At 38.0% G+C, this 13,649-nt stretch overlaps 1 pseudogene; it reads left to right on the forward strand.

The window, feature by feature from the left end:
- The first annotated feature begins 578 nt into the window (after nucleotides 1-578).
- The window catches only part of LOC119536929, a 178,381-nt pseudogene continuing 165,310 nt past the window's right edge, over nucleotides 579-13,649 (forward strand).

Genomic DNA, 13,649 nt, shown 5'->3' on the forward strand with positions numbered 1-13,649 from the left:
ACAATAAAACTTTTCTCACTAATGGGTCCGTTGTTTGGCCGAGGCAGCTCTACTCCAAGCTGCTGGTCAGATTCAGGTCTTTTCCATGTATCTTGTTCTGGTATCAGTGGTTGCCTGGAATGTGCTATTCTCATGGTTGATAGCCACAGCATTATAGGTCAAGCCAATCATGCGAGTACATTTAAAGTTTTTTCTTGCATTAATTCTGATGACTCTCCATTGGCCAAAGCAATACATAAGATCTAGCCCAATATCTAATGGGGCCGGGAAAGATACTCTGTCTACTCTAGTGAGAGGCATATGGCCAAAGGCGGGAATAATTTACATCAATTATTCAATCCTCCACTAGGATTATTACCACGTATTGACTTCCCAAGGAGCTCAAAAACAGAGACCCTGAACTTTGGGAATTTTCTTCTCTAAGCCCTTATAAAGGTCTTACTCATGGAGAACTTTTTAATAGTGTATAGCAATTACATGTCTCAGATGTAAAATGTCCCAGTATGATGGAGAACTCTCTAGAATTAATAGGATGTGGTTTTCCCAAGTAGTCATGCTGTACATTTTTGTCTTCGGTAATGGCCAAAAAGGGCCAGGTCGATGTAACACCGAAGAAGGGTATTGCAGGGGCTGTGTTCCAAGAGGCCGAAATGAAAGGTAGGATATCTTCAGTGAGGTAATTGGGAAGGGAGCAAATCAGATCAATAAGACCAAATCAAAGAACTTAAAGGAATATTGAGAGTCATAATCAGGGGAAAACTCCAAAAGCATCAAGTCTAAAATAGGGGATGGGACCAAGCAGAAACTGGATGGAAAAAGACATGGCCTCAATTAAGGGAGTCCTGGTAATTGCCAAAAACATAAGCATCCTTGGCTCACCTTCAGCGACGGGCATGTGTGTGGCCCATGGGCACGTCAGACTGGCTGAAATACAGAAACAGGGAAGACACGTTCCATCTGAACACCAAGATTGCAGAATAACATGCAAAACTCGTTTTGTTTTGCTGAAATAAACCACTCTCTCAGGGAAAGAATGTACTATTGGAAGTTGATGACAGGATAGAACTTCAGTGGAGGAAATTCCCTGTCATTTAGTATGAAATGAGTCAAAGGGGTCTGGAATGGTTCAGTGAGAACTTTGCATTTTAAAAAGTAGAAAGTTATCAGGCCCCTGAATTGACAGAGGTGCTTCTTTGAGCCAAATGAAAGAAGTGTCTAGGTTTCCCAGGGAGATTATGAGATGAAACAGGAAAATGAAAGACCTAGAAGCCATGGCATCTGACGAATGCTGAAGGCACTGGAGATATTTCAGCCTTGGGGACCCATGATGAACATCTATGTATATTAAAGGGTTTTCTGATAGAAGAGGGAGAGAACCTGTTCCATTTAGCACCAAAAGGTAGCCTAATAGGTTCAACATATGACATGACAAATAGTGAGCTTATATGTAAAGTTTATATGGTGAGGGTATGTGGGAGTGGGAGCCATGAGGGCAATTTAGGCTGGGTCTCACATTCGCAAGAGGCTCTAGCAAAAATTCTTGGCATTATCTCTACATAAATTTATATATTTAGTCATTATATTTCTTTCATAGAACTTTTATGTTTATGTCAAAAAAATAATTTATTACATGCAAATATTATAAAAGTAAAATGGCATTTATAACCCTGTTTTGATATTTTAATATTTTAGGGGCCTCAAAAAGAGAAATGACTCAGGTCTCTCTTAACCTCTAAGAAATGCTGGTTCCTTGATACTTTTATGGTTCAAAAGGAGAAGGACATCTATTTATCTAAGATGGGATAAAAGTAATGTGTGCTGATCATAATACTGTCTAAGATTCCATACAATATTCACATCCTTTAATTCCAGTTCCTTTAGGCTATACTTTCCTTGACTGTAAATAAAAGAGGATGAACTAGCTCAGCATTTCTCAGTGTGCAGTTTGGAATTACACTACCTGTTTCTGGAATGCTCTTTCACCCCTCCAATCCTCCAAATCTTCAAGAACCCAAGTAATTCATATTCCTCCTACTTGTTTTAATATCAATATCAGTTCCTAAGAGTAAACTTTATTAACTTTGCAGATTAGATTAAGACCCCTGTTAGACACACACCTACTTAAACTCAATAAGGAGCTTTATCATCATATTGTTATCCCTAGCACACAGTACAGTGCTCTGCAAACAGCAAAGTCTCAATGAATAGTTATTGCATGAATAAATGAATTATTTGGACTATTAATAGGTATTAAGTGAAAACGGTGTTTCGTGATGAAATATGGTTGAGAAACACTGAATTAAATACTCTTAAACAGGTTTCTTTATCACACAGCCTTTAATATGTTAAAGACTATAGAAAGACTATGTATGGGAAGGAGATATACTGCATTAGCTTAATTCTAAGAAATACTTCTAAAAAGTTTATGTTTCTCAAATTCTAACTGCTTCTTATAACACGGTGCTTAATATGTTTCTTCCCCCACTGTACCCACAGTTCTACCAAAATCTGTTATTAAATCTTAATAACTATATCCTACAATTAAAGGTTATAGAATTAAGGAAATCCATTATGTATAATGTTTCTCAAAAGTTGTTGATTATGGAATCTTTTTTCACAAGCTTCTCTTGGGACTAGTGTACTGTGATGTACATTTTGGGAAACACTGTATCCAAAGGCTGCCTCCGATTTAACTAGCCTTCACATCCATTGCTCAGAATTGGGAAGCCATGTGCTATGGGTAAAAAGGGCAACAAATTATTACTATTGAGACTTGACTATTTCAGGATCTGTTTAGTAACCCTAAACAAGTCACTCAAACTTTCTGACTCTTAAGTAAAGTATTTTATCAGTAAAAGAGGGAAAATATCTGACCTGCTCACCTCATAGGACTATTATTAAAGGATAACAGGAAGGTTGAATGTAGAGAGGTCAGGTTCTGGTTAAATATATCATAATGAACAGTTTATGTTCTCTTCTCAAAAATACAGTGAAATGACAGTGAAGTGATCATTTTAAAAGGTCTAATCTCACCAAAATAAAAGGGTGGGAGGGGGACAGCGACAGCATTTTGGAAGCTAGAAAGCAGATAGATGAGTGAAAACCGTTTTAGCAGATCCGAAAGTGCTGAATCCTAAAAGAGAAAAGCAGATAAGTAACAATTTGCACTCCTGAACCCCAGGGAATAATTGCAGAAATAAAGTCCGTGAGAAAGCAAGCAAGCAAGAGGGAGAGATACAGAGCAAAACAAGACATGATGCTCTTCCCACATGACAAAAGGAAGACATTATACTACCCCCATCCCAAAATAGAATAAAATAATATTCCAGATCTAGCATAAGTTTTTTGATTGTATGTTCTGACTGGGTATCCAACACAATAGTTAAAACTGATCTACTGCCATGAATATCATCATGAAATTTCAGAATTTAGTGGATGAAGATAAGAATCTAAAAGCTCCAAGACGCGGCTACAGGAGGTTAGAGATTCAGAATGGAATCAGACTTCTCCATGGCATTAATTAAGTTTATAGTTTGCCTGATCTGTTTGATCACCTTTAGACTAGATTTGCACAGAGGGTTTGGGATAAATTCATGATAGATATATAGAAAATAAAGCAAAGAAAATGAGACAATTGTTTATACTGGAAATTTTTAAAAAATGAAATAAAGGAAATATAATTGTAGAAAATGACGACTCAACTATAAACTGTTTATAAAATTATAATTGCATAAACATTGAACATAAATTTAACTATATATTTTGATGTAACTATATTCAAAGGAAAGTTTATTATTTTTTATCACTGCATAACAAAATACCCCAAACTTAATGGCTTAAAACTACACTTAGTGGCTTAAAACTACACTCATTTATCCCCTCACATTTCCGTGGGTCAGGAGTTCGGGCACAGCTTACATGGGTCCTCTGCTCAGGGTTTCTGACGGCTGCAAACAAAGTGTCAACTGGACTGTACTCTCATTTGGAGGCTCACCGGGGGAAAAATCCACTTCCAAACTCACTCAAGTTGTTGGCAGAACTCATTTCTTCATGGGTGTAGTATTCACGACTGCTTACTTCTTCAAAGTCAGCAAGGAGGGGGAGACAGAGTCTGCTAGAAAGATGTAGTCTCATATAACATAACATAATGTTGGGAATGACATCCCTTTGCCTTATTCTATTGGTTAGAAGCAACTCACAGGTCCTCCCCATACTCAAAGGAGGGGATTCTACATGGTGTGAATGAGAAGAGCTTGGCATCATTGGGGCCACAGTAAAGTCTAGAATACCAAATACAGCATGAAGGGCAGCCTTCTCTTTCTTCTGATACCCCATAGTAGCAAGGCATGGTAAAGACAGAGACCCAGATGGAATCCCATTTCCTCCATTTTAAAAAAAATGATTTTTAGTAAATTTACAGAGTTGTGCAACAATCACCAAAATCCAATGCCCCAAAAAGATCCCTCATGCCCACTTTCAATCAATCCCTGTTCTCACCCCCAGTCTCAAGCAACAACTAATGTGCCAGCTGTCACTATGGATTTGCCCCAGATCTTCCATTTTTTTATCACCTTACTGGGCCAGTCCTAAGCCTGCTTATCTTTGGATGCATGCCACATCCATCCCCTTGCTCCACCAAATTCTCAAAGGGCAAACTTCTACAAGCTTCATTTTCAAATCCCCAATATCAGCAGCTTCTCTAGCAGCTATTGAGGTTTGTCATGAGACTCCAATTGCCATTTATAAGTTCACTAGAGTTTCTGCTTTCCTCAAGTGGCCTCATCCCCTAGCCTCTAACAGCATAGCCTTCTCCCTTTACCTCCTCAACCTTGAGGGCAGTGGTAGGCTGGAGCCATTTCTTACCAATTCGTAAAAGGGGATTAATTACCTGAGAATACTGCAAGCCAGTTTTTAAACCATCAGTAGCTTAAAATTGGACCTGGTATTTAAAATGGCAACACTTTTATTTTTCCTTTTATTTTGGAGAACTGGTTTATGAGCACACCACCACTTGGGGTAGGAGAGACTTCTGATTATCTTTGGTTGTATCCAGACTCCAAGATGGCCCCCAAAGATCTTTGCCTTCTGGTATTCCTGCCCTTATGCAGTCTCCTCCCACAGTGAATAAACTTGGGCAACCAGTATACTATTGCAGAAATGATAATATTTGGCTCCCAAGACTAGATCATAAAAGGCATTGTGGCTTCCACTTTGCTTTCTTTTGAGTCACTCACTCTGAAAGAGTATAGTTGCTATGTCATGTGGAGACCTAAGCAGCCCCAGGGAGAAAACTGTGTAGTGAGGAACTGGGGCCTCCTGCCAAAACCACATACTTGAGGCATCCTAGAAGCAGATCCTTCAGCCATGTCGAGTTCTCATATGACTGACATCATGAATGAAACCTAATGAAAATCTCCAAGCCAGAACCACACAATTAAGCTGTTCCAAGATTCTTGATCCACAGAAAATCTATGCAATAATAAATGATTGTTATTGTTTAAATCGCTATGTTTTAGGGTAATTTGTTACGCAACCATGGATAATTAATACAGAATTTGGTACCAAGAGTGGGGTGCTACCATAACAAAAGCCTGAAATGTGAGAGTAGCCCTGAAAACAGGCAGAAGGCAGAATCTAGAAGGATTCTGAGAAAAGGGTTAGTGAAAGCCTGAAGAGTATTGAAAAGTTTGCTGATGGAAGTCTTTGAGGGAGCTGCAGGTGCGGGCTCACAGGAATGTGAAGAAAATGTTACCAGAACCTGGAGGAAAGAGTATTCTTATGTAGTGGCAGAGAGTTTAGCAATACCGTCCGTTTTTGTAAAATGAGAAGTAGAAAACACACCAGCCACCTGAGGGATCTGGCTAGGGAGTTTTCCAGGCAGAGTGTTGAAGGTGCTGCCTGGTTTCTTTTTGCTGTTTATAATAAAATGCAAGCACAGAGAAAAGCTAAAGGAAGGACTGTTAAAAATGAGCTAAGAATTGCTGGGTTTGAAAACTCTGTCTCTCCAGACAACCTATGATGCTAAAATTAAGAAATGGCTTCCAAAAATCAAATCCAGGACACTCTCAGGAAAACATTATCTAAAGATGAAGCCAATGGTGTGAACTTGGAACAATTCAAGCCAGTGCCTCAAACAACCAATCACCCAAATAATACAGCTTCTAAGTAATCTAAGGGTGTTTATTCTAACATGTAGATTCAGTCATTTACAAACAGTCTGTTTTGGTGTTTCATACAACCTGAGTTTAAAAATGCTCCAGATATTGTTATTTTCTTTATACCTGAAAGGGATAAAATAACTTGGATGATCGTTTACTAGATTTAAGATCATGGTACCCAGCTGGGGCAAAACCAAGTAAGCAGCTACTCCTTACAGGATGTTATTTCAACAGAGTTTAGTTTTGTTTCACAGTGTAAAACAAAGCAATTGAATCTGGTGTGACCAAAATAAAGTGCTTAGCTCTCTATGGTTATTTAACCGAATGTGTAGATCGCTTACACAGAGCAGCCTATTTTTACTGATTATTTACATTAGTGACATTTACCAAAGATTAGCCTGAAGTCTAAAATGGTCCATACAAATTCCAAAACTCTCTAGTCTTTGAGCTATTTCTAAAGTCATGCTTCTATGATTCTTATTTATTATATCTCTAAGGAAACGTTCCACATGAGTGGGACCAGTCCCCTAAATATAACTTGCACATTCTTAACAAGGTGCTTTTGTGCATACCCTCCCCGTACTTGAGGATCATGCCATTCTCCTTATGACTGAATGGGCTAGGGAATAATATGTCATCTCAGGGAATCACTCTCAAGAGTTGTCTTCTACTTCCCAGCCCTCACTGAGTGTGACAGAACCATTCAGAAAGTGTCTCTGAATGATGGCTGAGAGTTTTGTAGAAAATTTTGTTTTTGTCAGAAATTTTTCCATGCTATAAAAGGGACCAACTGCCAAAATGATTTCCATCCCCTCCTTTCTATTCTGCAAAATCCCAAAAGGATTACCTGGCTTTGACTGATAAAATGGTGTGGTTATTTTTTGTTGTTGCAGAGTGGGCAGGGAGAGTAATCTAAGCTTGAATGCAGAGTCTAGTAAACTATTCAACCCTCTAATAGGACATCTTAGGAATGTAGGTTTTGATTCCTTTATATAGATAATATTTATATAAAATACTATAACTATGCTAATCCAAAAATTTTATAAATCTAAACATCTAATTATTTTAATAAAGAGAACTAACATTGTTTGAGTGTTTACCATGTGGCAGATATTAACCTAGACATTGATACCTATGACAATCATTTAACTGTGAGCTCTTTGAGGGCAGGGACTATGTCTGATTTACTTTTTTATATGGCACACTGCTCTGAAATATTTAATGAAATAGATTAAAATTCCTTTATGTCTTAAAGTAACTTGTTATGCTTTTTATTGTTCCTAAATGTCAGATGAGATGTAGCTTTATTTTCAGATGGTTCTTAATTGGACCCTGAATTCTTTGACACGGGGAAGTTGAATCTAAAAAGTTGATAAGAGGGGCCCTAGTATGATAGAAACCTTAAGGCATATTCACATTAATCAAATTCTCTTTTATCTTACTTAAAACACAAATGCTTAAAAGAATGTGACCCTGGGAGATTATTAACACGACATGAAAGCCCAGCTCAAGAGTTTGCTTCTTGAGAGGATAAATAGGATAAGCAGAGTGTTGCTTGCTTTGCTTCTCTCCTATGGCAGGTATCCTTTGGGGTTCCCAGATTTCAGAGAGGGAGTGTAGCCAGGAGACCCCAACCAGAACAGAGAAGCTATGGGAGACTTAAGTGAGGATATTCTGTGGGAGCAGAGAAGAAAAACCAAATGTATGTGATTTTAAAAAGCTATGGGGGTTAAGGGGGGCAACTGAAAGAAATAAAAGGTCTCAAACATGAAATAGTGGGAACAATTTTTTTTAGGTAGTAAAGCTTTATTGTAAAGCTTCTCACTGCACAAAGTATTCAATTTCTCTGCATCAGTTTGAGTCCTGGAGGGATATAGAATTGAATCCACACCGTGTGGCTCACTCACTAAGACACAGGAAACCCTGAATCATATAACATCCTTGCCCTGAGTACAAGTAAGTTATATATTTAAGATTTATACCCCATTGATTCCAAAAGGACTTAAAGCAACTTACTTGTTAATACACAGTGTAACATAAAGAAAACCAGATATCCCTTTAACCAAGAGCAATTTTAAGGCATAGCTGCTCCTGTGCAACCAAAATGAATAGGTTGAGCAAAGACTTTGGCTCTAAACATTCTGAAAGTTTTGACAAAAATATAAAAACATTGAGTTTTAGCAGACCTACTTCCCATCAGAGGGATGGATTTTATCTAGACAGAGCCAAAACTTCTCTTGAAATTAGAATTAAGGAGGAATTTATCATATAAAGCTTATGAGGGACATTGTGTAACAACAGCATGGTTGATATCTCCTACTCCAGTTCTACAAGAGACAGAGAGAGGCTGTTTAAATTGATAATTTTTATATCAAGCCTCTACAAAGGCAGAGAGTATCACAAACTAAAGGTCATTGTTAGCACTTCTGTAGAATAATATAAATAATATAGTTTAAATACTTTGCTTGACAATACAGGGATAGATTGTAAAGTCTCTCGTTCTTCAGATAATTGGCATGTTTATTTAAATGTAAGCTGTCTTAGGAGAGCATTTGGCTGATGCTAAATTTATGATCAGATTCCCTGTAATTGCCAATGGTATAAACAGTCCATATTACTAATTAATGGCAATGATAACTAACAAGTGTTAAGCTTTTTTCAGCTTATCAAGCACTTTATATATAATATATATTTTATCCAAAGATCCAAAGTGCACAATCAATTGCCCATGCTACCACCATACAGCTGTGCATCCATCAACACAATTAATTTTTTTTCAATTTTTAGAACATTTTCATTACTCCAGAAAAGAAATATAGACAAAAAAAGGAAACTCAGATCCTCCCATACCCCTAACCATGCCCCCCTCCATTATGGATTCATAGTTTTAGTATAGCACATCTGTTACTGTTGATTAAAGAATGTGAAAATACTCCTAACTGTAGTATATAGTTTGCAACAGGTATATATTTTTTTTTCCTATATGCCTCTCTATTATTAACTTTTAGTTATAGTGAGAAAGATTTCTAATATTTGTATAGTTAATCATGGACATTGTCCACAACAAGATCCACTGTTTTACACATTCCCGTCTTTTAACCTCCAGCTTTCCTTCTGGTGACATGCGTGACTCTGAGTTTACCCTTTCCACCACCTTCACACACCTTTCAGCACTGTTAGTTATTCTCACAACATGCTACCATCACCCCTGTCCATTTCCAAACATTTAAGTTCGCCCTAGTTGAACATTCTGCTCATAATAAGCAACCACTCCCCATTCTTTGGCCTCATTCTATATCCTGGTAACTTATATTTCATGTCTATGAGTTTACATATTATAACTAGTACAGTGAGCCCTGCAATATTTGCTTTTATGTGTCTGTCTTATTTCACTCAATATTGTGCCCTCGAGGTTTCTTAATCAATCCATTTCTTTTAAGATGGTTTTGTTCACACCCCATACATTCCGTCCTAGGTAAACAATCATTCGTTCCCTGTATAGTCACGTATTTATGTATTCAGCACCATTGCCACTCCCTATATAAGGACATCTCCATTTCTTCCACAAAAACAGAGGAAGAATCAAAGAAGGAAGAGAGGCAAAAGAAAAAGAGAGAAAAACAAACAACCAAAAAAAAAAAAAAAAAAAAAAAAACTTGATAGCTGGAAAGTGACAAAAGGAAAGCACATTAACATAAAGTAGAATAGAGAGTCAGACAACATCACCAATGCCAGGAGTCCCACACCCTTCCCTATCCCCCCTCCCACCATATGCATTTAGCTTTGGTATATTGCCTTTGTTATATTAAACGAAGCATAATACAATGAGTCTGTAAATTATAGTCTCTGGTTTGCATTGATTATATTTTCCTCCCAATCCCACCCTATTTTTAACACCTTGTAATGTTGACATTCATTTGTTCTACCTCATGTAAAAACATATTTGTATCTTTTATTATAATGGTTGAGCACCCTAGGTTTCCCTGAGTTATGTAGTCCCAGTATTTATCGTTCATCTTTTGTTCTGGTGTCCCACATGGTCCCAGCCCTCTTCATTCAACCATATTCAGCCATCTTTGTTCAGTGTACTTATATTGCTGTGCTACTATCTCCCAAAATTGTTTTCCAAATCTCTCACTCCTGTCTTTTCCTTTCTGTCTGCAGTGCTTCCTTTACTGTTTCCTGTAGAGCAAGTATCTTGTTCACAAACTCTGTCATTGTCTGTTTGTCAGAGAATATTTTAAGTTCTCCCTCATATTTGAAGGATATTTTTGCCAGATATAGGATTCTTGGTTGGTTTTTCTCTTTCAGTACCTTAAATATATCACCCCACTTCCTTCTTGCCTCCATGGTTTCTATTGAGAAATCCACACATAGTCTTATCAAGCTTCCCTTGTATGTGATGGATTGCTTTTCTCTTGCTGCTTTCGGGATTCTCTCTTTATTTTTGACATTCTATAATCTGATTATTAAGTATCTTGTCATAGGCCTGTTCAGATCTATTCTCTCTGGGGTACACTGCGCTTCTTGGATCCATAATTTTATGTCTTTCATAAGAGATGGGAAATTTTTTCATTGATTATTTCCTCTATTATTGCTTCTGCCCCTTTTCCGTTCTCTTCTCCTTCTGGGACACCAATGATAAGTAAATGCTTGCTTTTCATTTTGTCCTTAAGTTCCTAGAGATGTTGCTCATATTTTTCTATTCTTTTCTCTATCTGTCCTTTTGTGTGTAGGCTTTCAGGTGCCTTGTTCTCCAATTCCTAAGTGTTTTCTTCTGCCTCTTGAAATCTGCTGTTGTATGTTTCCATTGTGTCTTTCATCTCTTGTGTTGTGCCTTTCATTTCCATAGATTCTGCCAGTTGGTTTTTTGAATTTTCAATTTCTACCTTATGTATGCCCAGTGTTTTCAATATACAGTTCATCTCTTTTGCCATATCTTCCCCAAACTTTTTGAATTGATTTATTATTAGTTGTTTCAATTCCTTTATCTCAGTTGAAATGTAAGTTTGCTCCTTTGATTGGGCCATAACTTCATTTTTCTTGGTGTAGGTTGTAGTTTTCTGTTGTCTAGACATGGTTTCCTTGGTTACCTCAGTTAGGTTTTCCCAGACCAGAACCGGCTCGGGTCCCAGAAGGAAGAAATATTCAGTATTAGGGTGTGTCTTAGAAAATTGGTACACCCTGTGATGCCTCAGGTCACTGTGCTTTTCTGCCCAGCAGGTGGTGCCTGTCAGCCTGTAACTCCAGATTGGTGTAAGGAGGTGTGGCCTGTGGCTGTTTTCCCCCAGGCTCTGGGGTCTGGTTCTGAATGGAAGGCAGGTAGTAGAGCTGAACCCCAACCCTTTCCTCTTAGAGAAGATAGACCCCCTAGGGAGAGGTCATTAGCATTTCAGTGGTCTCTCCCTGCCTGTGCTATCTCCACCTTTGTCTGGGTCGAAGCACTGGGAACTGAAAATGGCTGAGGCTTTCTCCACTGAGCCAAAATAGAGACAGAAATCCCTCCTTCAGGGCCAAGTCCGTGGCCATTGAGTGTACTTTTTTTAATTTTTAATTCAGTTTTATTGAGATATATTCACATACCATACAATCATCCACGGTGTACAATTGACTGTTTACAGTACCATCATATAGTTGTGCATTCATCACCCCAATCTATTTTTGAACATTTTCCTTATACCAGACAATAAGAAGAAAAAATAAAAGTAAAAAAGTATACCCAAATCATTTTCCCCACCTCACCCTAGTTTTCATTTAATTTTTGTCCCCATTTTTCTACTCATCCATCCATACACTGGATAAAGGGACTATGATCCACAGGGTTTTCACAATAACACTCTCACCCCTTGTAAACTACATTGTTAAACAATTGTCTTCAAGAGTCAAGGCTACTGGGTTGGAATTTGGTAGTTTCAGGTATTTACTTCTAGCTATTACAATACATTAAAACCTAAAATGTGTTACCTATATAGTGCATAAGAATGTCCACCAGAGTGACCTCTCAACTCCATTTGAAATCTCTCAGCCACTGAAACTTTATTTCATTTCATTTTGCATCCCCCTTTTTGGTCAAGAAGACATTTTCAATCCAACGATGCCAGGTCCAGATTCATCCTGGGAGTCATATCCTGCATTGCCAGGCAGATTTACACCCCTGGGAGCCAGGTCCCACATAGGGGGGAGGGCAGTGAGATCACCTGCCAAGGTGGCTTAGCTAGAGAGAGAGGGCCTCATCTGAGCAACAAAAAGCCACTCAGGGGGAGACTCTTAGGCACAATTATATCAGGTTTAGCCCCTCCTTTGCAGTAACAAGCTTCATAGGGGCAAGTCCCAAGACAGAGGGCTCAACATATCAAGCCGTCAGTCCCCAATTTTTGTGAGAACAATCCAGGTGAGGAATTTCAACACCTCCTCAAGTGAGCCCCAAATATATATTTTTTTTCTCCACCCAAGTTACTTTGGGATGTTTTGCTATCTCACTCTAACCTGTACAGACGTACCACATCTCACTTCCTATTCACAGTTCCATGTAATTGTGGTGTTTGAACAAACTGACTGTAGAAGTCATATTGTTTAGAAAATAAAGATCTTACACCAAATAAACATCTCTTCCCTTGGTCTCACATGGAATTGGAGTTGTGTATATTTAAAATTGTGCTGACTGCTTTAATAGAAAATATTAGAAAGGGGCTATTAGCAGTTATAATTTGGAAAATAACTTAGACCGGGGATCCAGGGAGTTGATTGGTCAACAGAGGGCCCTCTGAGAAAGCCCTTTTAAGGAGAAGCCTAAAACAGTGAAAACAGCAAATAGGGGTTAGCTAACTGAAGACTGCAGGGTTGTGTGTTTGTCCATATGTGTCAGGTCATGCATGGGGGTGGGGAGAAGATGAGCTTTCCAGGAAGAGAGGACAGAAATATTCTGACACAATGAGAAAAAGTAAAAGTGTTTATGAGGCTGGAGTGTAGTGTCTTGGTGACTGAGGGGAGAGGAGTTGGAGAATTGGGTGAGGACCAATCTTATAGACTATGGTAAGAATATTGGACTTCAACCTAAAAATAGGAGGAAACTATTAACACCATCAGATTGGTTTGTTGTTTTTTAAAAGGGATTGAAGTGCAACGAAAGTAGACATGAGGAGATCAGTTGGAGGCTATTTCTGGAGTCTCAATAAGAGATTATGGATCCCAGTTGGGGGAGTACAGATGAAGAAAAGTGGATGAACTGTTTAGGACCTGGAAAATTATTGGATGTGAGGGTGGGAAGACAACTAGGTTTCAAACATGAGTAAGTATTTGGTGGGAAGTACCATTTTTGAGATAAGAAACACGGGAAGAAATATACAGAAATTAAAAAAAGGCCTTCAAACTAAAGTATACTTGGAAATGGCAAAGTTATAAGAAGATTGTATGTTAAAACAAGTAATACATAAATAAAATAAAATGCATAAATAAAATAAAAATAAAACAAATACTTATTTGACAAAATGA

Source organism: Choloepus didactylus, chromosome 6, assembly GCF_015220235.1.
Source record: "Choloepus didactylus isolate mChoDid1 chromosome 6, mChoDid1.pri, whole genome shotgun sequence".
Taxonomy (NCBI): Eukaryota; Metazoa; Chordata; class Mammalia; order Pilosa; family Megalonychidae; genus Choloepus; species Choloepus didactylus.